Source organism: Harpia harpyja, chromosome 7 (assembly GCF_026419915.1).
Source record: "Harpia harpyja isolate bHarHar1 chromosome 7, bHarHar1 primary haplotype, whole genome shotgun sequence".
Taxonomy (NCBI): domain Eukaryota; kingdom Metazoa; phylum Chordata; class Aves; order Accipitriformes; family Accipitridae; genus Harpia; species Harpia harpyja.
Window position 1 is genome coordinate 5,044,293 of NC_068946.1, and position 26,748 is coordinate 5,071,040.

Here is a 26,748-nt window from a genome sequence, read left to right on the forward strand (position 1 = left end):
CAACCTTAACAATTTTCCTCTTGGAAATACAACTTGTACGCATAAGGCACCGAAGTTACCCCATCAGGCTGGTTTGGAGACACGCTCTATTGACCCTCACCCCTCATTTTAAAAGCAGATCCTAGCTGCCCTCTCTGCAAACGCCCACCCCCCCCCCCCTCCTCGGGGGGCCTTCACCACCTCCCAGGCGAAGGTCCTGCCGCTCTCGGCGAGGAGGGGTGCACTCACCCGCCAGCCTCGGGCTTAGGCTCTGCAGCTCTCGGAGGTGCCGGACAAACACAACTCGTCCGCAATCCCAGCGGCTGTTACAGCCTGACCCCAACAAACCCGGGGGTTTCTCCTCCGGAGCCTGCGGAGGCGGGGAAGGGGGGGGGGGGGGGGGAGGTGGGGGGGGGGGGCCGCGGTGCCCAGCGGTGGACCCCGTGAGGAAGAGGAGGGAGCAGGGGAGGGCAGAGGACGGGAGGAAGCGGGGGCCAGGGGCGACGAGAAAGCGCAGTTGGTGAACAAAAGGAGGCCCCTCCGCCTCGCCGCCAAGCAGCTGGGCCGGGGCGCGGAGCGGGCGGCGGAGCGAACGGCGTCGCCCTGACCCGCCGCCGCCGCCGCCTCCCCCCCCCCGCTCCAATCCCTCCCCCCCCCCCCCCCCGGCCGACCGCCCCCTCAGCAGCGCGGCTGCGGGCGCCGCCACATGCCGCGGCCGCCGGCCCCCGCCCGGCACCGGGAGGAGGCGGGCGCGCCGCACGGCCCCGGGAGGCGGCGGCGGCGGCAGGCGGCGCGGGGGAAAACCCGGCGCGGATCCCACCCGCCACCCGGCCCCCGCCGGGCTTTCCCCCCCCCCCCCGCCCCCGCCCCCCCTCCGTTACCCCCGCCGCGCCCCGCCCGGCTCTCACGCACCGGCCCGGCCCGCCGCCGCCGCTTCCCCGGTCCACGCGGCGGGGCGCAGGCACGCACACGGAGACACACGCTCCTTCTTCCCCCGGCGGCGGCCCGCCTCTGCCTCCTCCCCGCTCAGCCGAGCCGGAACCGGGAGCCCCGTGATTGATGGCAGCTCTTTAATAGCGTGGTCAGCTAGAAAATGCATCTGCAAGCAAGATATTAAGGAGGCAAAGCATCCCCGGGAGTGATCAGCGGCTCACATCCCAGAGCCGCAGCCAGGAATATTAATGCTACCAGCCCTCCTCGCCTCCACAAATGCTGATCAAAACACACAGGGGGTGGGGAAAATGCAGATAAAATAGAGGGGTGGAGGGAATACATCCACACGCGGCATTCATTCCTAAGATGGATAAGAAAGAGACGCCTGTCCAGTGGCACATCAAAAGACGCTACTACACAAGGATTTTGTTGCAGCGTATCAATTAGTAAGCCATTTTGTGTAAAATCCTTTCTACGACGTCTTCCCTCCCCCCGTCAGAAACAGAAATTCATCCGCTCAGCAAAACATGTTCCTTTTAATTGTATTTCATTGGCAATTTTAAAAAATAATATTCATCTCTTATTGCATGCCTTCGTGCAAACCTGTAACTTGTCTGAATTTCACAACGTCTTGCACTGTTCTTTAACACCACAACCATGACCTTTCAGCTGCTAGCACCGACTTAATTTTAGAGCAAAGCTTCGCTATTTCCCTTGCAGAATAACACGCAAAACAAGTCATCTATGTAATCCACTACCTGAGGGCAACATGCACTTCTTTCCTGCCAAGCAAATCCATTTCCTAGCCATGCAGCAGTATTTTGCCTATAAAACAAATACGGGAGTATACCTTCTCAAAGCTGGGGGTTTTTTTGTTTTTTGTTTGTTTTTTTTTTTTTACAAAGCCAAGTTAAAAAAAAAAATCAAGGTTCACAAACCCAGTTAATCAGAGCAACACCCTCAAGTACTGTCTGCCAACTTATTCTTTCCAGATGCTGTTAATTATTTGTAGTTGTGTATTTTCCCTCTCTTTATCCATAGATCCAATTTCTACCATGTTTTGTACTACAGCACAGGAATCCTTCAGGAGACAAAGATCCGACTTCAAAATTTATTCTGTACTTTCTAGAAATAGCTACCTAAAACCACTAACACAGCTGAAGTAACTGATTAATTCTAATGCCCTTGCCACATTGCAAGACTGCTATGATCAATACAAATTGAAGACAGTGTACAGCACAAGCTTTGCTCCTGCAATATTCATTGTACAAGAGCTTCTGAACTGGAGCCTATCTTCAAAAGAACTGGTTCAAAATAAGCTTTGTAACCAAGTAGCCATGTGATAGCTCCAAACCTGCCAGAGCTGAAATTCAATCCTTAAGTCAGCACAAAGCAACCACATTGCATTTATCCTCACTTCAATTTTCTAATCAAATGTGGCCTGACACCTGGCAAATCACAAAAAGGAACTTACTGCTCCAGTGTGTATTTAAATCAGTGTTTACTTCTAATGACTTCCAAAAGAGCTTTCCAGCTGTAAGTTAATTCAGGCCAAGTTGCATTTATTTGAAGAATACCCTGTTTGATGGTGGTAGTTCAAAAACACCTTATCCCTTTAGGACTGATGACCCAGCCAGCTTGGATCACAAATCCTAAAAGTCAGTATATACTGGAAAAATGCACTCAAATTTAAAAAAACCCAAAGTGTATCTGTAGAATTTTTTTGTATCTCATTACGATGAAAGTTGTTCAAACAGTACAAAGCACAGCATCCAGCAGTTTGAACACAGCAACAGAACTGGAAAGTATTCCTGAATCTCAGACACTGTCTTGCAAATCCAAGGCGAATCAACTTCAGAATTCAGCAATGTGGTAGATGGCACTGAAATCATCTGAAGTCCCATCTGTTTTTATACAGCATATTGGAGATTCTTGAATGAACAGAACAGCTACAGCATTCAATCACTGACATCAGAAACAACTGAACTTTCACTAATTGGCTTTCCTATGAGATACAGAGATCTGCCCCCATTTCATAGACTAAAATAAAAAAACATGCACAGAGTACAGCCTCAAGGTCCATTTTGCAATAGGGACTTTTTATCTTGTCTTTTGGAAATGGATTATAAAAGATGAAAATCTTTTCTTGGTCATGAAATACACCTTTGCTAGTCACAGCATTATAAACTTACAACAGCATTTCTTTTAATATCAACACTAAAAGCATGCACGTCTGAAAAAGGGAAAAAAAGAGTGAGTTTTATATATATATATACACACACACACACACAAAACCCATCAAGCCTACTCAAGCAAAAACTACCTCCAGAAGGGTTAGGCAAATACACCGTAGAGAATGAGACCTAGAGCGGGCTTGAGCAGAGATTCACCGAGTGACAGCTTTGGAACAATTGCTAACAGACCTCGCACAACATACTGTTGTGTTTGGTCCAGTGTGCATCAGTTATCTGGTTACACAATGAAATAAAGCTCAATTCCACCGCATGCAAAATCCAGCCCAGTTTTCCTGGCAGCCGCCATTTATCAAAACAACCCTGTCATGTTGAGTACCATTAACAGATAACGAACTGAGACAAGGGATGCAGTTACAAGCAAAGCACTCGGCATGCTACAGGCCTAAGCACGCAGCCAAGGGAGCCGGTATCTGACTTCATAATAAACATTATAATTAAACGGAAGACCTAGTTGAAGAAACATTAAGGCCGTGACAATAAACAACAGAAGCTGGAAATCTGAAAAAAATAAGGCTTTGACTTGCTGTCAGTAATTGCTGACAATGCTTAAAGGCATGTACATATACACGCAGGTACACCTTCTCTTCTTACAGCAAAGGACTGGAAAGCACCAGTTAACTTGCAGGTTTTGGTTTTCAGCGCTCTCCATGAATACTGTAACGCTTTGTATACTGTACCTACGCACTTCAGCTTATAAAAGATTGAGGACTGAGAAGTGACAGACAGTGTATCTTCAAAGAGCTGTAAAGTGTGCTGCTTTCTAGACATACTACTCATAACAAACACGAATAATTCATAACTTTGCACAAGAGTCCTACCATATTTGAAGAATATTAAATACAGACTTACAAATTTGAAGAATATTAGATACAGATATACTTCCACCAAGCCACAAGATCTATTATCGATCAGCAGCATTCTCCACTTCTTCCGACAGATTTAGCCATCAAGTACGCATAAACATTTCACTCACTAGAAACACTGCTCCAAAGGAGCAATTTCAGGTCTACCAGATATGTATACACTTGAAACACAAACTAACCGTAAACAGACTTAATGAGATTATACAGATTAAATGGGTAAATTAACTTTTTTATTTTAAGAGACATCCAAGACAAAGAGGTCCCACAAACACTTAAAGGCAGCTCGCTGAAGTCATGCAGTTAACTCATCCAGTTAATTTTTTTTTTTTAAAAGCAGGTTCAAGTACACTGTCTGGCTTGCACAAATTCTACAAAGAGAAACCTTAAACTTACTTTTAAAAACACTCAGAGATGTGATCATGACAAGTGTTTTCTAAAAGCTAATATAACACTACTTCCCAGCTTAGGAAAGCAACAAGTGTAACACATTAAACCCCTGCTAAGCTGAACCTATTTTTAAATGGGACTTAACACTGTCTTCAGAGCTTCATGTAAATCAAGCTCTCCCTTTGGATTTGGCATTGGGTAGGGGGGAAAAGGAAGGGAGTAGGTTCATGGAGAACAAGCTAACAGCTTACTATTGTCACAGCACTGTTTTTCTTGTGGGTCACTTAATTCCAGCCCTCATCAAGTTTCCCTCTCACTGTCAGTGCCTATGTTCCCAGCCAAAATAACAGTGATACCTCCAGTAAAACAAAAAGCCTGAAGCAGAGGCAGTTTAAGCTGAAAATTAGCTAGAAAATTCCTGAGGCCAACGGTCAACTGAAGATTCCTCAGCAGAGGAGAGGAAACATAGGCTGGGCTACTAGCATGAAAGGTCACCTAACTGCTCACAACAGGAGCACTGAATATTTGTTACCCATTTCTGTTTGTTTCCAATTCAACATCAAAGCATCTAGGCTCTACCTATTCTAAACACAAAACCATTGGTCAGGTTAGAGGTGATGTTTTCTTCCTTTGCAAATAATGCACTGTTTTATTAGTGTAAACACAGCTGAGAATAAATGATACTGAGCTCTTGACAAGACAGTTACTACTGTCTACACACAAATTTCTTCAAACCTGCTTGAAGCAGGAAAAGTCTTGTCTGCACTTGTGTATCTGTGAGCACGTGTGAAAACCCAAGAGGAAACACGCATTGAGTTTTAAGCAGCTTCTTGCCACAGCACTAATTCAGCTACAGCTTGCTCCACAATTATACGAGGGTGCTTTTCCACACTACTAAACCGTAATCTCTTAGAGGAAATTCAGTGCAATGTTATTATTGCTTCAACATAATCAAAAGGCCATTTCATTCTGTAATCCAAGCCTGCCTAAGGAGGCTGTAAACTCTGCTTACAGTTAAACACAATCAGTCTTGTCCACTTCTGCTCCACCACGTTTATGTATACAGCAGGCAGCAGTTCTTAAAAATCAGCACACAAAGAGTTATTTTAATTTAGTGTACAACTGCTGAAATTCAGATCAACCATTTCCTTGCCTCTCTCAAATCCCCAGATAGAACCTGTACCCTTTACAGACCATGAACCTTCAGAGGTTTGGCTTTTTTTGTTGGGTTGGATTTGGGTTGGTTGGTTGGGGGGGGGGGGGCGGCAGGGGGGTGTTGGTTGGTTGGTTTTGTTTGGGGTGAGGGTTGGGTTTTTTTTCCCTGAGCCTCTAGGTACACAGCACCTAACCTAGAACCTGCTAAACCAAATTACTAACACTATCACGCATTTTATAGTTCAATAACTATGACTCCTTTTCTGTACTTACCCAGTGTTCAGGTTTGTATTTCAGAAGACCTCCAGTCAAGCTGTAAGTCTGTACAGGTCACTATTAAAATCTGACACCACATCAGTACTCTGGGAAAGGAAGACCCTTATCAAGCACAGAAAAGTCTGAAAAACTTCAACCTCATTTTAAGCACTCTTAGGCCGAAGAATTCCAGGCACCACCCTTGCTGTAACTGTCACCAACAACTGCCACCAACAACTCCTTTGCCACCCCTGTAAGGTAACAGCTTTGGATCAAACTCCACCTGACAAAAGAGGCACAAGTCTCAAGAGCAATGCACAAACGCAAACAAAAGTCTTCCTAAGGAAAAAAAAAAATCCCAAGACCTGTGCACTGATGGTATTAACAAGCAATTGTATTGATAAGCAGTAATCAGGTAAAAACTCAAGTTGCCTCAGATTCCTTCTCAGCCTACCCAGAACCTGTGACACAGCCAAAAATTTCCTGTTGGTACAGTCAGCGCATCACTCAGCTGAATACTGGGGATATAGACTTCAAGGACATAAAGTCCTGCCTAACTCCACACTACACGTCTTTGGAAGAAATTTGGTAGGTTATTTTTATACAGCATCTTTGATGCACACAGCATTTCTGTCACAGTAGGAAAGAAAAAACAAAAGTCGCTCCCCTAGGGAGCTGTGAAGACTAAGGCAATTCACATGCTAACATGTGAAATCTCGGGATTTTACTGGAAGGCCTAGCTTCATAAGTGTTGGGGGGGGGGGGGGGGGAAGAAACGACACAAAACCATACCATCAAACCAAACAGATAGAGCCCAGCCCACTAGGAGTTCAATCTCAAACCCCCATATAATTAAGTGAATGTTCACAGTAGTGTCACCCCATACCCTTCTCCCTATTCTCCCCCCTCCAAATGCTGAAGACTCAATTCTGCCAGCTATGTAAACCCTTGAAACCAGACTTGAGTGTGCATAACAAAAAGCCCAAGAAAAAAAAAACAAACACGGAACAGAAGAGACAGCATTTCCTATTTACAGTTAAAACTTAATTCAAGGACAGTGCTCTAAAATTGCTGCACCTCAAACAGGACAAAATTCAGCCAGAAAGACAGTATGCTTTCTTTGGGAAGAGGCAGGGGGTAGGGGGGGGAACAAAACAACCAAAAAAAAAAAGTTTAACAACCCAAGGAATGCAGCAACTTGGCACGGTTTTAAAATAAAAGCTTTACGTGCATAGGTAGACTATATAAGTATGAATTGTAATAAACTCAATGGGGATATTGTGACCAAGCTACTAGGGAACAAGTAGTGAGACAAGTAACTTGAAAACCAGCTACAGCTTTCATATCTGGAAATGAAAACAAACCAGGCAAGACAAATTTAAGCAAAAAAAGTCCATGTCTGCTAATGACAGAAATAACTTTTTTTTCAATATTTCTCCTCTGGTTTGCTTCCTCTTCTCTGTAGGGACCAATACTTAAATTCAAAAATGTTTTTGTAGAAAATCCCTGCCCTGGGAAACTCCAAATTACATAATGGTACGTTTTAAGCCAAGAATATTAAAACAAAATCCAGTTTTGTCTGCCAGATTTTGTGGCAAGACATCAACCTGTTCAGCAGCTTATTGAATTTAATGACAAAGTGACACACGCAATTTATTTTATAAGGTATTATCTTAAACAAGAAAAAAATCCAAATATTTGTCAAGAAAAAAAAGTCATATTTCAAAGGAAAAATTACATACTTGAGAATTTAATAAATGGATTTAAAAAAACCAAGAAACCATTTGTTCTCAGCTGTATATAAAAAGCAAACAAAATAAAACTCTCATTAGTTAAAGGGGGCGGCGGGGGAAAGGGTAAAGCGGAAGAAAAGGAGGGAAGGTAGAAGTAAGCAAAGGCATCTTTTTCAACTCTATTAAAGCAATTGTAAAACAGTGGAAGTTTGCCTGTTCTTCCCTCCAGTTTCAACTAAAAGTAACTTTGGGAGTAGAAAACTTGATACCTCTATCAACAGCCTGTGGTATGTTCAAACTATTATAATATAAAGCATGCTCACACTCACAAGCTAAAGGAAATGACTGCCAAATGCTTCCTTTACAATCTTCCTTCCAGAGTAAGACAGATTCTTTACCAGGAGATTTTCTCAACACACCAAGTATAGCAGAAATTGAACTAACAGATATGTAAAATTTGCAATGGATTTACAGTCTTTTATTGAAATCACAGCACAGATCGGAAATGTGACTACAGCTCACAGTTTTTTAGTGTAGTAATCACTTTCACATTCAAAGGCTTCAGCAAATTCAATAGACTTTTTAAGTGACAATAACCACAGGATGTGACCATACCTATAATAATCTTTTCCTCCAGACAGGGAGATAAGCTGTAAAAACAGGAAGTTTCTACTATAATCTTGAAAAAATGTTAACAGTCTGAAACCACATGACTCTAGTTCAGTTACATAGGGAAGAAACTCCTCATTTCCCAATACTATGGGAGAAGATACCTAGCATATGAAACTAGTTCGGGCATTGTTCCACCACACCCCTCCAGAATCCCCCATAACATGGAATAAGGTAGAAGGTTCTTGGTTTATTCCTCTTCTCCTTTTCCCTCCACAAATTCATAACAGTAAGCAAACAAGACAGCTTCCATCTCACAGGAAGAAATAGCATTTTATGTCAAAAACTGATACTTTCCCACATGCACAGGCATCCATTTCTTAAGAGCCTTAAAAAAAAAATATAGCGAAGTAAGAATTGCAACCAAGTGTTAGGCATGTATCTGCATTGGCCATGCTACAGCCCACTACACTTAAACTAGACCTTTCATGCTTCTGAAAGAGGTTTCTTTACCCTTTGGAAGACTTGATAAAGAGATAAATTCAAAAACTTTACTCCTCAGAGGGCAACATGACCTTCCTTAAATCACACAAATTATGTAAGCAGTTTGCTGGACTCAACTTATTTTGATTTGTTTTTCAAACACAGGGATTTACTGATGTAGGAACATATTTCACACAGCGGTCTTCAACCACCTACGCAGAAGCTTTAAGTGAACGAAAAGGAACCGGCAGGTTTTTGATAGCTAATATCAACCAATTAACAGTCAAAAAGGCCCTTCAAAATCAGTTTCACAATATTTCCCACACTGCAGATGAAGAGGTAGCAATAGTTAAGCATGGTTTATATTAGCTTATCAAACACACTCAAAAAAAAATGGATCCTGCTGTATATTTTAACATAAATCAGTTCTACGCTACTTGTCAAAACAATGCACATTTTCCTATCGGCATTTAACATAAAATCACACTAAGGGCTTAAGAATCCCATTCACGTGACTATATTCTGACTCTGAACTTCCTTCCAAATTCTCTCGTAAAAAACACACTAGTCTTAACTACGTTCACCTTGGTTTCATATGTAATGCAGCTACTACAGAAACACACAAATTAACTTAGTATTTTTAGGAAGGCTATACTGGCAACATGGCGGTTTTTCCCTGACACTGTTCTTTCAATGGCCTATCAGAAAGAGGATTTAATGTAAAAGGCACCTCAGATCTTCTATTTAGTCGTCTCTTCTTGCGACAAGGAGAGAAAACACAGCAATTCACACAAACTAAGACAGAAAAACTTAAAACATATAATCCCCATCAGAATTGGGCAACCAAATAATTTCAAGGCAACGTAATAAGGATATGTGAGATCTATGTCATTTCTTGAAATTACTTGCAGAAAACTGTAAAACATCAGACTACCATTCCCTCCCATTCTAAATTGTGTTCCAGACATTACATCTTTGATGAAAGCAACTGCCTGCAGATTGCAAATCAAGACCTAACTGAAACACACACACACACACACACAAAGGGACAATTCCATGAAACAAACATTCATTTAAGAAAATATTTACATGTTCTACGTAAATTTACACGAAAGGCAAACATTCCTGGACAAAAGGAATGCTTGAGTTTTAGATGATGTGAGGCAAGTTTCTAATGTAACAATAAACACACACCTTTAAAGCCACTGCATAGAAACATAAGAAACCTCTTTCAACAAAAAGGGCTCGAGAGTAATCAGTGACCATTTTTTAATCAGGTGACACGGTCAAGATGCAGTATGCCATCTAGTGTCAGACTCCTAAAAAAGTTATAAAACCCACCAAAACACTGTAAATTCAAGTAAGCCACAAAGACCATGTAGAGACTTGACTTTGCAATTGCAAATTTTAAATCTTCAGTGTTCCCCTCAAGTGCTGACAACGGCCCAACTGAAAGCATTAAGAAAAAAAAACCCAAACCTAAAGCACAAAGTTAAGCAACATCACAGGAAGTTCTTTAATACGTTTGGTTCCCACTCCAGCTAACAATTTGATTGATTAATCAAGACATGAACTGAAGAGCAACAGAAACAGCGTGCAAAGTGCACAAAAAAACAGAGCCGCACAGGCAAGTCTTTGGACATGTGATACCTAGAACCTCAAAGGTGTTCTTTGTTTGGTCTATGAGCTATTATCTCATTCTCTTCTGAACACAATGTCTAGACTTTGACGAGGTGACTGACAGGAACTGCTGAATTTTCATGCTAGTATTTTATCAGTAACAAGCATACACATACACCTCACAAGTTCATTGATAATCCATTAATAATACTTGCATTAATAACACTTGCATTAAAGCTTGGCAGGCAACTTCCTCATGAAACAAAATCTGCTTCTTTGTTTTTTAGGATCCGAACGTGCCAAGAGTAGCATATCAAGAGGTGAAAAAATAATTTAAAGGGTTACCCTTTCTTTCAATTTCCCTAACATAGTCATCATTAAGCAGTCACAGAACACACACTAGGTTATCCACTTCGTTCCTGTTTATAGTCTCCAGTCATCAAGTTTCAGAATGAAAATTTTCAAATCACGTGTCTAGACTAGCACATGCACGTGTAACTTCACATTCATGTAACCATGCACAGACAGCAAGAAGAACTAGTACCCTCCCCCTAAACAACAGATGAAAAGGTCACACTGCACACATCTAACTTTCATGAGGATGCCAGTGTGTAGCAAGTCATGGCTGTAAAATACATTAAGCAGTAAATTGTCAGGAGTGAACTAACGGGGAAAAAAAAAAATCAACTAAAAGTTTAGAGAAGAGGGGGAACTGGAAAGCTAACTAACTAGAATCAAAGCCTGTACTTCCAGGCTTATTTGTAAAGCACAGTTGTTAACAGTGGTTAAATATTAACAGTGACTGCAATGTCAGGAAAGCAACATGAAGTATACTCCGTAGCCTCCCTTTACAGGCATGTAAGCAATGATTGCCTAGTCCATTACCCAAGTCACAGGGTTACAAGACATCAATTCCAACCCCAACACCACCTACATTTTTCCAAAGGAGTAGGCAACAAAATATTGTTGTCATTCCCCTCGCTACCTCTTTCACAATGAAATCTACACTTTGGGATACCAATAACCAGATATATTTTAAATAAGTGGACCTCACTGGACACGTGAGGTCAAGAACAAGCCTGACAATCCTGTTTGATTCAGTTCTTGGAATGAATAGAGAGTGCCTTTCAGGGCTTCCACTGCGAAGAAACCCATTATTAGACCTCATTTTTCAGTTAATCCAAAGGTTGAAGATATATACAGGAAGTGGTGTTTAAAAGAAAGACTCTGAAATCAAATAGCTCCCAAGAATATCACTAGATGCATTTCAGATTAAAACCTCTACTACCTTCCCTCCATTACTCCAACTTAAGGTAGGAAGCACCATGTTTTGCTCATTAGTTTCAGAGCTTGGGTGGGGGTGTTTGTGGGTTTGGGTTTTTTTTTTTAAATAACCTTTAAGATGGTGCTCTGTTGATTAAACCATTTTCATCCTTCAGTGAGTTTGATTCCTATTAGTTCAGACTGCAGAGAAGACATTGATTTTTACTACAGTCAGGATCAAGAGAAGTAACAGCTTTTCCAATTAAACAACTGCTCACCACGTTAAGTAGAAAAATATGTCCACAGCAATAATGTGCAAGTGTCCAAAGCACTCTTCAGTGCTAACAAAAGCTCACAGACATGCTTGTAATAACTTTAACCTTTAACTTGAGAAAGGAGGAAAACTCCATGTATTACAGGCAGTTCAGCTCCTGTTAACTCTGCTGGTAAGAAGCTGTAACACTGAGAAAGGCTCAAAATTACAGACAACTCATCTTCCAGCTCTGAATTACCATCATTATACCACACAAATCACCACATTGGGCTTCAGCCTACTAAAATAGAAATCACAACCAGAAATGGTCTAGTAGGCTGCTGCTGCTTCTCCTCTTAAATGAAGCTTTTATACCAAACAAATTTATACAGTTCTTGTGCTATAGCCTTTCACAGAGTTACACTGTAAATCAAATATTTTATTCCACAGCCTGCAGCTATTCCCACATTTAATAACTGACATGGGAGACAAGTTTTAATCTCCAGACTGAAACAATTACTATCCTCATAACCACTCAAGTCAGAGGTAAAAATTACAAGTTTTGTATTACCCAATTGTATATTCGGGGGAAACAGTAATACTTTCCAGAGGAAAAAGGCAAAGTATATTCAGTACAACAAAAGAGGGGAGCCCAAACAATCATACTTGCTAATTTTGCATGTACTAGGATGACCATGCACCCCAAGCAGTCAAGACAAAACTTTCTTTTAAGCTGTAAAAGAAATGCATCATTCTTGCCAGAGCAGCAAAGAGAAGAGAAATCTGAACAGACACTGTATTTGCAGATTTAAATATTCTCCAACCAAGAACTTGAACTACAGCTTCAGGTAAGATCTTAAATAATCAGGGGACTTCTTTTAGTCATTAGGGAAGCAGTTCTCATGCTCAGAGGAAAATCTACTGAAAAGATACTTTAATTAAGTGACCTCGAAGTCTGTCCTGTATCTGTGCAATTAATGCCAATGCTGTGTTTTCAGGTTTCAAAATACATGGTAAAAGGAGTTCAACTTTTAATTTAGGAAGTTACTCTAGCAGCAAGAGCCATGACTGAGAATAGCAATACCTACACTCCCCCTAAAATGCTACCAGCACTTCTAATAGTCTGCCTTGGTCACATACAGCTGGTCCATGGATATACATCCTACTGCAACTTCCAAAACAGAAAGGCATTTAGTATGGAATCTACTGCCCTATGCTACAGTCCAACACTAAGCAACTAAGAACCATTAGCACTTTGAGGCTTTACAATCTCTAACCAGAAAATGCCCTCCCAAGGACAGTTACTTAGTTGTTTGGGAAAGGATCGCAAAACTGTATGTAAATATAAGAAAAAGAAGAACGTGTTACAGGGACAGTTACAAAGAACAGAAAAAAAAAATATCCCTACGTGAAATCTCAGTTTGGAATTTGTACATTATTACATGTTTTACTACCAGTTATTACCAGCTGCTGGAAAGGAATATTAAAAAAAAAAAAAACCAAACCACAGCAAGTCAAGACACTGCTTCTTTCTCTTTGAATATATTGAAGAAAAAAAGCAGTATTTTACCTCTTGTCCAAGAAAGTAAGAAAACACCATTCGGTTTGAACCATTTGGCTTTTTATTTATGCTCTATAAAGCCCTGCAAAGATACTTCAAACATCCAAATTATTTAAGTCAGCATGAAAACGAGAGGTAAGGGTGTTAGAGCCCACAGTGTTTTGGAATCCTTGTGAAGGAATCCCCCCAGAGCTAAATAATTAAGACACATCTTCCAGAGTAGCTCTCCAGTCCAAACCAATATTCGTGTTTCCAATACACTGAGAGGCCATGCGGTTGGTGAGAAAGACAGAAGGAATGCACAGCGACTTTTATTGCTTTTCTTCAGAGAAGCATGATCTTTCGATGTTAAAGGGGAAGGAGAATGCTATCTTGATTTAGAGTGCCCTCTAGAGTCAGCTCCTAATTAATGACATCAAACACGAATGCTTCATTCACTTAAAGAATTCCGGCAGTATTTTACACAAAAGCCAATAACAGCATTTTTCAGACCTCAGGGGATAAATGTATTCTCTTCTAAATTTACATACAGTGTGTGTGTGTATACATATGTATCAGTTACATATCCACCACAGTCTGAGCTGGGAAAAGGGGTGAATGAAATCGCACAGGTGGAGTGGTGTCTCATTGCACGAAGCATTTTTTGCAGTTTTGAACAACTATCAACTTATTTAAGCAGGTTGTTGATAACTGTGTGATAGTACACAACTGAACTTTCTCTGAGTTTAGTTTATGAAGGGGTGTTGCTTTTACCACACACAGTGCAGCTTTTCTAAAAGCACAACATACACAGGAACAATGCGACATTTTACACCTGTAAAATTTTACAGTTCTCCTGCAACAAGTGTTAAAAAAAGTTCCTGGTCTGTTAAGTATTGTTAAACAACAACAGACACCATACAGCAAAGCTTCTTATTCGGTATGCATGTCCACTTGCACCTTTTCTCCCACCTGCTACCAGTATTTGGATAAGCTTCCTCCCCCTGTCCCGGGGGGGGGGGGGGGGGGGGGGGGGGGAATTTCTCTGAAATACCAATGCCCAGAGGGAGTTATTGCATTGGGCTGGAAAAAAAAAAAAACACCAAACACCAGAACAGTATATTAAAAAAAAAAAAAAGCGCATTTTAGCAGTAACAAAGCTTCAATATCATCCAGGCTGAAAAGTCTCATTTTCAAATTCCTCTCACAAACGTCCATTTTCAACTGCTTAGCTTAAGCGAGGCCACAATGCTCCTACATTTTTCCCAGTTTATCTCTTCAAGGTATCTTCCTTCATAGAGCAGAAGACTTGCAACTAGTTTCACTTCTGATGAATTTTCCTACCCATGAAAATTTAATGGGGGGTGGGAAATAATGGCAAAGCTAAGAATAGAACTCCATTGTAGTCACCAAGCCCATTTTGTCATTAAGAAACCTGTCACAGAGCAGGAAAGCTTAATTTTTCTTATGTTGGAGTTAGCACCTCTCTTTTTTATTTCCTGTCCCAGTTTTGTGGGAACATCAAAGTTTTTCACAACAGAAATGTCCCCCATGTCCACAGCCCAGAATAAGTTACGTAGTCCAACTTAAGAAAAAATACCAACATGCTTAGCTAAAAAGATTGTGAGCTTTTTATGTCATATGCCTATTAATTACCTTCATTTCTATAGCTTATCTAAAGAAGTTGTTCGTGTTGGGCAGAGAAACACATCAACTTTTCTACTGACAGGCACAAAATCTTTTTTTTTTTTTAAATCAGTATTTTACAAAGGAACACAGCCTAACACATGCCCCTTTCTGTACAAATTCCAGTAAGTTAAAACTTGAAGTGGTTTTACTCTTGGAATTACATTAAGTGTAAGTCAGTCCTAGACAATGCAACTATTTTTAGGACTTACTTTTCATCACTTAAAGATGCAGGCCCTTCCATCCTTATCAGCCTTAAAGGGTGTCATAAGCTACTAATTTTGATCTCCAAAAGCACTAAAGAAGTCATAGAAGACTATACCATCTAACATGAGATAAGCTTCTTATCTGAAACCTCAAGGACATGGGCATCTTGATCTCTTTTTCCCTGTGTATGAACCCTTTTGAAAGGCGGTATGCACGAACAGTCTCTGCGTGAATTCCTAAATGTTTTCTCCTCTGGGTATCAGATGACTCCTGCATACTCTTAAAAGACCTAAGCAGCATTAAATCCTTTGATTTTATCAAGTAACACATGTGTCCATGTCAAAACAGTTCCTTCTTCAGACATGAAAGCTGTTTAAGTATGCTATCATTCCTGTGACAGGATATGCTAATAGTAAGAAATAGATCTTCTCATTACTAGCCCCATGCTGTTGGCCACTCTAGCTGTCCCCCTCATCATGACATGATTAAAGCTATGTAAGTATTCAGGCAAACATTAAAATGTAAGTAGGAAAAAAAAAAACCCAAAACAATCTCCCTGAAATCTGTCCTATCAATATGCTGACAGCAAAATAAGACACTACCTCTGATTAAAGTACAAAGCTATTAAAAAAAAAAATTGCTACTTCTCTGTCACTTAGGAGGAAAATTAACTAGCTCATGTTGGATTAAGTCTAAGTTTTGTTTTCAAATACGTCATGTGCAGCTTTCTACTGAAGTGAATAAGGAAGCTGCTATTTCTCAGATATTTTTATCTGACTGAGTATGAATTGCAAGAACCATTGTTGATCTGTTTTAACATCGGTCATGTCTGTAAGATTACCTGTCATAAGAACTGGAGTTTTTAACTATTATTTGTAAGTGAAAGATTTTAAGGCATAGGGTTTCAGTTAATTAAAAATCCACTTAGTTATCAAACTACTATTAAAAGACCTACTTCAACCTCAAACGAGGGTAAGTTACTGCCATGTGGAAACACATCATTAAATTCTCACTCATTGATTATAAACTTTTTGCTTAAAGTAGGTACGTGCAAAAGATAACACTGGCACAAGAAAGGAGCTATGCAGAGAGCATCTAAAGTAACTATTAATCAATTCATTTATTAGTGATTCATTTCATCCAAATCTGAGCCCTTGGGAAGAAAAAAAAAACACAGAAAAAAACAGACTGTAGAATTTAATAACGTCTTTTTGGTTTAATCCTCCAAATTAAGCAGACTCGCAACCAATGACTGAGAATAGTGAACAAGTTACACAATGGAAGCAATTTCTAGTGCGCTCTGAAGGCAATCTAAGTTCCTAACCAAGAAGGAAGAAGCTGTTTCCTTCACCCTCACCACCCCCTCATCTTCACTTTCCAGTCTGAGGGCCACATCTTCTAGTACAGAAAAACAAGTAAACACACAAGGTCATGCTCTTGAGCTTTACTCACATATCTCATACTGGAGACCTATCTTCTGTTTCAGAAAATCTATGATTATCCTTCTAATCTTTCTTGAAGAGGATATTCATCCTTCATCTAAGGGGATTCAAAAAGATCTCGAGGACCCTGCTTTTGGACACAGGCAGTAACTGTAAGAACTCCAAGGGCCATAAGAATTCAGGTCTATCTTCAAACAAACATTTCCTTTAAAGTAAATCACAGGAAAAATGAGGAGTTAAAACAAGAGTGGTTTTTATTTTTAAACAAGCTCAACAAATCCAAAGAGGCAGAAGAAAATCATTTGTCTCTCCAACATATTAAGTCATTGTCAGGAAAATAAAGATTTGGAAAAGAAGTCAGAAAAGGTTTTTTGCAATATAAACAGGCAGAAAGACTAGCCTACAGAAAGGCTATAATAAGCTTCCATCACAAATTATCTTCCATAGAGATATTTGTTGCAAGAGAAACGTTCAAAATAACAGCTGCTCTTGCAATTGCCTAACAAATACAAGTCAAAAAACTCAACTTCACAGCCACAACAGCTATTTCATAGCTAACAAAACCAGACTAGGCTACTTGGACTGCAAAAATCATCACTCGGAAATCCTAGCATGTTTAGTCTAATTTAAAGATCACGCCATGTCTTCCTTGAAAAAAATCTATATGTGATTTTTTTTTCTTGTTTTCGATCAATATATCAAAATAACTACTACCTATATGGCTTTTTGCAAACAGAAACAAACATCTGTGTGGGTGACCATGATACACAATAGAAGTAGTTTCTATACACTGGTCAACATTAGGTTCCCAAGCCCTAAACATAATAATGCTGAATGTAACCTTTAGCAATATCCTGATGCAATTAAGTGCCAAACTATGTAAAACATTACTGGATTAATAATATCATTTGCAAGATACTGGGTTTTGAGCCACAAAAGCTGTAATATCACAGCTTTTAAGGTCTAAATGGTCACATACAGCTAATGTATCTACTAGACTTCCTGTTGACAGCTCTCTACTTTTACACATACAAAGTTTGCAGTTTTGTAACAGTTGTCACTGCAAGAAGCAGTTTGGGGTTTTAAGCTCGTTGCCTTTGTACATGTGTATCTACCTTTGAACATCAAAATCAACAAATAATTGAGAACAGTAGCTAAAAATAGAACCTATTGAAAAAAATGTAGAGCCTTTGATAGCTGCAAATCTTTACTACATCTCTCAATACAGACTGCTTTTTCAAAAAGGATCAACAGTCTGGCCACTGTTTTAGCACAACCCATTCTTTCTGTAGAACCACTACTGCTCTGATTCTGAAAATGAGCAAACTGCTGTGCACATAAAAAAACATTACCTGCGATTCAACTGACAGATAAGTAATCTTGGTAGCTTTCCCAGCTTTTGCTAAAGAGCATTTCCTCAGACCTCATTTCCCTTTCACTTGACCAAAATAGAAAGATTAAGGTAAGCCATTTACAGCTAAGAAAACTAAAACTTATTACGTCTTATTTTTAACTAGCTACACTGAATTTAAAAAACATATTCAGAAATTATGCCATGGCTTTCAGCAGCAACATTTATGCCTCCCACAGCCAAAGTCTCTGCATTTTCTCCCTCCTTTACATTAATGTGTTTATCCAACTGTAATTCCATTAGTATTATGTAACACAGACAATCTTCTTAGGCATTTTATCATTATCTTACACCAAAACTAACCCACTGCACAAGTACGCTTTGACTGTGAAACTTATCTTTCTAGATTTTGCTGACATTACAAGAAACTGTCCGATGTAGAACTAAACTGACACCTTCAACTACTGAGCAGATCTGCCTGTACCCTTAGCCAAACTCTCACAAAACTGAACAACAATATAACTGCCCAATGCCATCTTTTCCTCATACACACTCAGGACATACTAACATTAAATTATTGTAACAGTTGTGATTCTTTCTTTAAGAAGAATCTTAAACATACATTTAATGTTTGTCAACTGTCAACCTCTCCTCTGTGCCAAACAGAGTGAATACTATTTGCCATTATGTCTGTAATTTGACATTAATTCCTTAATCTTCTTAAGTCAGGGCAAGCTTGTGGATCATTATGAGGTTATTTAGAAGAGCACATTTGAAGTATTACATGAAGCGTACATCTTATTAAGAAAATAAGTTAACTCAAGTTTTGTATTTCGTCATTCATACACCTGAAAATAAATCAATCGCCTTTGGAGAGCAATAAAAAGATACACTATGAACTATTATTGCTATGTAATCCTCTTTCATGTGGTGCAGTATCTGCTAACAAGATTGTGTAGCTTTCACATTGGATCGGCAAGACTGTGACCTTTACTGACAGTTATTCTAACTAATATTAATGCTAGAGAGATGGCCAGTGCAACAATCTTCCACATTTATGCTCTCCCATACAGATACCACACGGATTAGCTTCCACTGCCTGTCACCACTTGTTTCTTGCTTGCATCAAGAAGTACATGGATCAGGCCCAGCAATTATTTATATTGCCTGTGCAACAGCAGCAAACTACACAAAAAGCAGGCTTCACCAGAAAAACCCTTACTTCAGCAGTCTTTATTGTGCCATACCTCATTTAGAAGACAGACCAAACAGGGTCCTCAATAGGCCTTTTCAAACTACTGATAGGGACTTCTGCCATTCCTAGCACAACCATTTCTGATTATATCACTTTTCTTCAAACACACATAAACAGTTAGTGGAAAGAACTCCCTTTAGTGAAAACAATTCAACACTGGGTGGCTGGTACCAGCACTGGAAGAAATGCATCACCTTCCTTCAACTCAAAGCTAAAAAACCCCAAACATACACATGCAAGAATAAAACAGTAATAAAAAAACTGTACTTGCATACAGAGTGCAAAGTAAACTGGACATAGAAATCTGAAAGAACTTAGGCATTAGGAAATATGGCTCAGTCTTGTCAGCCATGTAAAAAGACACAGGAGACAAGCCATTACCTTCAGTAACTTTAAAAAGCTTTTGAAAGTTAGAGACACATCTAGATGGCATTGCAACTAGCAGAATGTGGCATGACAATTTTCTTATGTAGAGAAGCAGAGGAAGGGATGGAGCTGAAACATTAAACATTCAGCTTATCTATGTGGACAAATTATTTGGAGTATCACTGGAATAGCATAGGATTTTTTTTTTTTTTTTTAAAGGCAACTAAGAGTATCAGTTACCTTAATCTATTCCCAAATGGATTTGTTTAACACTACATGAAGCAGTCTTCATGAAGAATACACATTTACACAGGATAATATTGCAATCTAAATCTCCACTTGAGTTGATTTTTCCCAGGAAACAATTCTTAACCACTTGGGGGGGGGGGGGGGGGAGAATAGAGGGAAGGAAAGTCACCCTACTAGTCTGATCACTCAGCAGACCAAAGGACAAAAGCAGCATGCCTTGACCACTGTCAGCTTTTGTCCATAGAACAGTGACTAACTGCATCCAAGACTCTCCCCAAAAATCTAGAAGCCGAACCAACCCACCCCTCTCTCAAACAGACATCTTTAGGCAACTGTTGTGATCCAAAGTATTTGCACTTTTGAAGTCCACTACCCACTCCCCAAATACAATAATAATTTTAAAAAGACCCACAAAACACCACAAGACAGAACCAGTATACCCTAGTAATTATTCTTCTATATCCACTGCATGCAGTCCTTTTCTTATATATAAAGGTCTTCAGCCATGCCAATATGCAGTTGCTGCTCTTGCTGAAATTTAAGTCCCGAGCCAAAGGTTTTAGTTAAGCCAATAAAGATGAGCTTAGAAATAGCTTTTGAAAAATTACCTACGCAAGGTGCTGAACTAACATGCGCTGAAACTCATACTATTACATTGCTGAAAGACAGACACCTAAACCAGAAGTGGAAGGAGGAAGAGTGAGAAGACACATACTAGGCAAAAATGCTTCCTCCTAAATAGATTCAACACTCCCAAATGACATGCAAGAGAGAACTGACTACCTGGCACATGAAAAGATGTTTAAAATATAATTTGCATGCAAGAGTCTAAAGCGGTAAGAATTGAAGTTACTTCTCGTACGTTTAAGTTTTGTAAGCAATTTTGCAATGTACTTAAGTTTACAGAGCAAGCTTCATTCGGATGCAAATTAGAATATTTCACTTGTTCATACACTAGCTACTAAAACTAGTTTATGTAGAAAATGGGGTGTGAAATAGCAGCTACATCTATCAGCAAAATATTTTTTGCTAGGTTTACAATCATAATGCATTTTGTAATAAAATTGCCAATGTTGCAGAACCCAGTTTTAGTCAAATACACATGCAATTACATTAATCAATTAGCCTGTAATTGCACTTTGCTCTTTTTGATCCCTAAGACTTTGCTGGGCACATTTGAAAAAATGATACTGCCTGGTTTTGGCTCTTGGGGGGGCAGGGGGCAGATATCAATACCACAGTACAAAGGAGGCTGAATGGTTTTAAATATCATTATGTTTTCAAATCAAGGTTTACCTGGAAAACAGAACATGCTCTTCAGTGCACAATGTTCTATCTGTCATAACGGGACAGAATCTGTGTATGGCTGGTCACCGTGTGAACAACTTGAAAAAGGATAAAAATACTACAGTGCAACATTCTAGCTTAAAAGTACTTCTTCTGAATGCAAAAATGAGCTGCTTAATCTGTTCTTTCTGCCTCTGAAAGGTTTCTTCCCAAATGATTACTGTAATTTCCAGGGGAGATAATCTACCAAAAAAAGGAAATCCCATTTTTGAAATTTTATTTGCATTTTGTGCTCATCTAGTGGAAAGAATGACATTTCAGCACCTTTTCCTTCAAAATACCAATAGAAAGACCACACAATGGGGAATATCTTGCTTCATTATCTTGCCTAAAAATTCAAAATACATAAACACTTATAAAAACAAACTCATAAAATATGAGCTAAGTAGGAAACATTTTTTTTGTTGTCATGAAAAACTGGAACCCAAAAGCAAACAGCCAGCCAGGCATTGATCAAACTTCCTCTCTGTGGTATGTAATTAAACAAACAATTTTTTTTTTTTTTTTCAGTATCAAGACAGAGGTGAGTCCATGAAACAAGGAACTTAAAATTTTGCCAGACCTCCCTATAATGACAACTAAACCAGAGGGTTTGTTTCTCTGGGAAGTGTTTTGCTTCTAAAAATAAAGATGCAGAATATCCCACTGAGTTATCTGATATTTCCCCAGAAGAGTCATCAAAACACACTGGTATTGCATGACTACAAACCCCATAAACCACGTTAAAATTATCACAGTTAACTTAATAGTTCTAGTGAGTTAAGAGTCTGGCACTGAAGCATAACCAAACGAAATCCCCAATGTTTCCCTGAGTCACTGTCATTCTTAAAGATGCATTACTCATCCAGATTCCACTACAGGTGCAAGTTGATTTGATGTATGCCAAAAGGATTTTATTTTAAGCAAGCAGTAGTATCGGTTTCAAGGGCAGGTAGTTCTCAGCCATTGTAGCCTTGGTCTACTGTCTAGTGTTTCCTGAACTACTACTGGAATCCTTTAGAATAGATTCCCTAAACAGAGGGCCTTAAAATTAGCAGAGAACAAAGTTATACAGGGATATTTATACACACTTCCTTCCCCAAAACTATCACGATTACTGTTGAGATAATAAATTACTCTGGCCAACACTTCATCCACAAAAATTCTGCTCTAAGTGATGAGCCAGCAGTAATTCTAGCTGAGAAAAAGTAATCCTGTTTTAAGAACTCCTTTTAATGCATTTCAGCTCTATGGGCCAATATTGGTTAAGAACCCAGTAACTTTGGTCTTTCAGTTGATTAGGATCCAACCAAGGTGGATTTTCTGCAATTTACATTTCCCAGAATGTCCTAATAAGATCAAGTGTGATCAATACCACCAACTATGAGATTTTTTTTTTTTTTTTCCACCAGACACAACGAAAGAAACCTGAGTTATTACTTAAGGTAGCAAACAAGTTAGCATGCCTTCAGCGGTGGTTATAACTGACAAACTGTTGGCCCTCACTTAGCATGTACATCTCTGCCTTTTCATATTTTTGGGTTTGTCTCACAGCTTATTAATTTTTGCAAACAAGAGCAGTTGTGCTCTTGCCAACAGATTATCATGTTTTATTATCATGGATAATTTTAAAACATCTATGTACCTACATAAAGAAGAGACTTGAACTGCAAGTGTCCTCCACCAACTGCAGGAGATATTTTCTTTGTATCAGCTGCAGACACAGAGCAGTGTTTTGCACAGAATTGCAGGATAGTGTTTTCATCTACCATGACAGCTGAGGTTGTGTAGATACCAAATACACAGTAAACGGAGCAAGCGTTTCTTTTAATAAACTGCCACAGAAAAAGTATGAAAAAAAATGATTCAAGCTGAGGACATATTGATGGGTACAAAATCCTTGAGGCATTATGCAGCTCACACAAGCTCATGGATCAGTATTATTGCAGCAACCAGTAGCCATCAAAGCCAATTACCCCAGGGACTTTCCTATGTGAGGACTGGGTTCTATAGATGCCTTCTGTAACTGTCAGAGGCTGCACACGCTGGAGAGAAGAGGGAGTGCTGAAAATCTGTCACAGCCAATTACTGCCAATGTTTTATTTATGTCAGGATACACCTGATCAGTGAACAATAAAGCCATTTTATAAAAAATGATTAGAAAAACAGAAAGCAAAATGGCAACAACTGGTAGAAAAATTTCATTTATAGATAAACACGGCACATATACTTTCCACATAGGTAAAATAAATTATCGATGCTGAAACAGTGACACACAGATTTTAAAGCCTTTGACTCCAAATGTCGACTGCTTTTTTCAAATGCCCTGGCAAAAGGCTTATTTGTATATAACTTGTTTTAGAGACACGAAGATGCAAGTCAATCTACTACAATGGATTTGAGGAATTAAATTTTACATGGAAGGAAACCAGAGAGGGAAAAGAAGGGAGCGGAAAACACTGACACGATACGGAGATAAGTCCGCAGAACATCTTTTCTGTGCAACACCAGCCTTTATTTCAATTGCCCAACTCAACTGACAAAAGAAAAAGGTTATCTACAGGAAAAATATAGAAATTATAACATCCTCCAAGGCTTGAGAACCTGCTTTGTACTTATCTGTCTTCAACTTGCAATACACTACCTGCATTTTAAAGTTAAACAGATTTAAGTTTAAATCTGCCCTTTGGCCGTGGGACTCAATATCAGATACCAAATGAAATACTGATTCCCCCCCCGATATATAAACTGCACCTAGTTTTGTTCATGGCAATTTTCAACTCACTACTTTCAAGAAGAGGGCATTGTACAAAACTATTCTGAATGAACAAATCAGCTGGAGCCTTGTCAGGTGAAAATGCTGTTGGGGAAATCCTTCTTTAAGCAGACTTGAACTCCCAGGAGAAGTTGCACGGGACCAAGATGGAAGCTGGCACTTCTAGACAATTCTCTTCAATTATTTTCTTAAGTTCCAACTGCCAACATTTCCTAATCTCTCTGTTAAAGGATGTATCATGTCGCCCTCCCCAAAGACACCACAGACACACATGCGCAGATGCGAAGGAGATTTAGCGACTACCCCAACCACTGCTCTGAAAACGTGATTTCCGCAAGTCACCTTTGAAACAACCAACAAGCTAGTGGTCTATACAATTTTTTTTTCTTAAGTATGGCTTTTTCAAGTACCAGATCTAAACTGAGTGATACTCCACTGTTCTGTACAGTACTTTGAAAGCTATGGAGAAACAGCAATATACATAATGTAAGATTAAAAAAAAAGGCAATAATCATAACAGTGAGGGAAGCATCTCTATTTCTTATGTTTCAATGTTGAAAATCACTTAGAATAATCTTCGAATAATCTAATAATCTAATCTACTACTCTGAAGAGCTACTACAATACTGGCTGCTGCTTCTGTTTACTCTTCAGTTTTAAAGTATAACAGCTCAACCCAGGGCCTTAAAATAACTTTGGCTCACACATGTACACAAATAAAGGAAATCAAGAGACTATCACACAAAAGGCTCCCACCTCAAACACTGCAAATATATCAAACCAGCTCATCACCAGGATCCAATGGCACTTACTCTCTAGAAAGAGGCAGAACCTGAACTTCTCTTACTTGGATTGCTTCACAATACTGCCAATATTGTGCAAGTATTATTTTCAACTTAATTTACAAGGAAGAATTTACTAAGAAGCTGACTAACCTGTATGCCCTGATGAATCAAAAGGCACAGAACACAGAAAGCTGAGGGGTACGAAAACTCCACACACAATGGACTACAGTGGCTTCCTGGGTATCCTACAGCTCCACTACAGCATGAAGCTAAATAAGCAAGAGAATTTAAGGATAGCCTGGTAACATCTTTCTCACTCCACCTGCTTGCTTGCTTCCTCCTGCCACTGGGGAATTTGGCTACTCAGAAGCTACAGTAACATCACAACCACAGTGAGGGTATGTGACAGCTTGAAGAGATAGTTACACACTGCAGCATTCAGAAGTTGAACACAGCTCAAGAACCACGTTGGCCATCTCTACCTGTTGCAACAGCCATCTTGAAGACATATGAAGCCCAAAGATACAGGAACCAAAAAAAGCAAGACTACATATACCACCTTAAAAGGTATAAACACAGGCAATACCCAAGAGTATTTGGGTATGGCCTTCCCTGGGAGTAGATTGTAAAGAGTGCAAATAATAGGCAATTCAGACCTGAAATAAAAGTATGAAAGGAATGGCTGTTAGGTGTCAAGCTGAGTATTAGATACTTGGATTCCCCCCCTCCCTTTCACATATGGTATATGCAATATTTGGCAAATGATCTTGTTATTCACAAGTCAGACACTATGCAAGTACAGCTGTAGAATAAGGCAGCTTTATAACACAAAAATCTATCCTCTTTGGAGTTTTGTGCACACTTCGGTATATTTTTAAAAATAATCTGTACTGTAGCTATTAGAAGGAGATATATAGCTTACTGTTTTAATAGAGCTAAATGAAAGAGGATCAATATTATTTTAATTTTTAAAGGTCTGTTTATGAAATGCAATCATCCTTCATTAAAAATGCAAGCTGTGCTTCACAAGAGGTTAGTGTAAATGATTCATAGTTTGGTATCTCTCCAGTATAATCATCCTCTCTCAGGAGGGCCCATCGGATGCTTCATCACACCACTCAAGCTGGTATTATTAAAAAACACTTGCCCATGACAAAAAAAATAACACATTTTTTAAAAATCCTGTCCCACACATTCTTCATCCCAGATACCTATAGATCTCCTACATATGTATTATCAGATGGTTGCCTATTTGGTTAGATTATCTGTGGCTAAAACAGAACTCTCAATCCAGCCAGTTTTCCTTTTACTATCTTTGAAAAGCCCAAACAGAAAAACCCACCACAATAAAAGAAGGCCCCACACACACACTGCATTAAAGAAACACCTTTTACTTAAAGAAAAAAAAAATTAACAAAAAAACCCCCCTACCACCACACATTCCAACTCAATGTCATGGGGGGGGGGGAGAAGAATAAACCTCAAATTGTTCAAATTCACTTACCTAGCCTGAAATTTCAGTATGATTACTGCCTTTCATTAGAATAAAAACAAAATTTACCTTCAACATTGGACTTCAATAGCTTCTAAAGACTGAAATCTCCAAAGTTGAGCCTATACAGCATTAAACGCAAGACCCTTCTATTTAAAAACACTAATTGTAGCTAACTGTTTCAAAATAGCAGCATCTGGCTAATTATAACATGAGGTTTTAACTAATAAATTCTTAATTATTAAACTCCAGTGTTCAATTTCCTTCACACAAACAAAACAGCATTGTATTATACCAATTACAAACACTATGGATATACCAGTTACAAAAAACTTGTATCACAGAAAACCCTTTTAAAAAGCTCACCAGCTGCTACATTAAAGCACAGAATAAAATGCTTACATTATAACAATGTCTACAGAAGAAGTGTCCTTATGAGCTATTATACACAGGTGTATACAGCCTTTATATGGCTACGAGATATT

At 39.3% G+C, this 26,748-nt stretch overlaps 1 protein-coding gene across 5 annotated transcripts in view; it reads right to left on the reverse strand.

The window, feature by feature from the left end:
* RERE (arginine-glutamic acid dipeptide repeats) overlaps window positions 1-26,748 on the reverse strand; it is a 257,136-nt gene that overhangs the window by 205,024 nt on the left and 25,364 nt on the right. Inside the window, exon 1 of one of the 5 annotated variants that reach the window (XM_052791714.1) lies at window positions 229-319. The exons of the other annotated variants lie outside the window; for them this stretch is intronic. The gene's annotated coding sequence lies outside the window, so the exon portion shown is untranslated. Of the gene's footprint in view, window positions 1-228; window positions 320-26,748 lie in introns of those variants that run through there. 5 annotated transcript variants of the gene reach the window in all.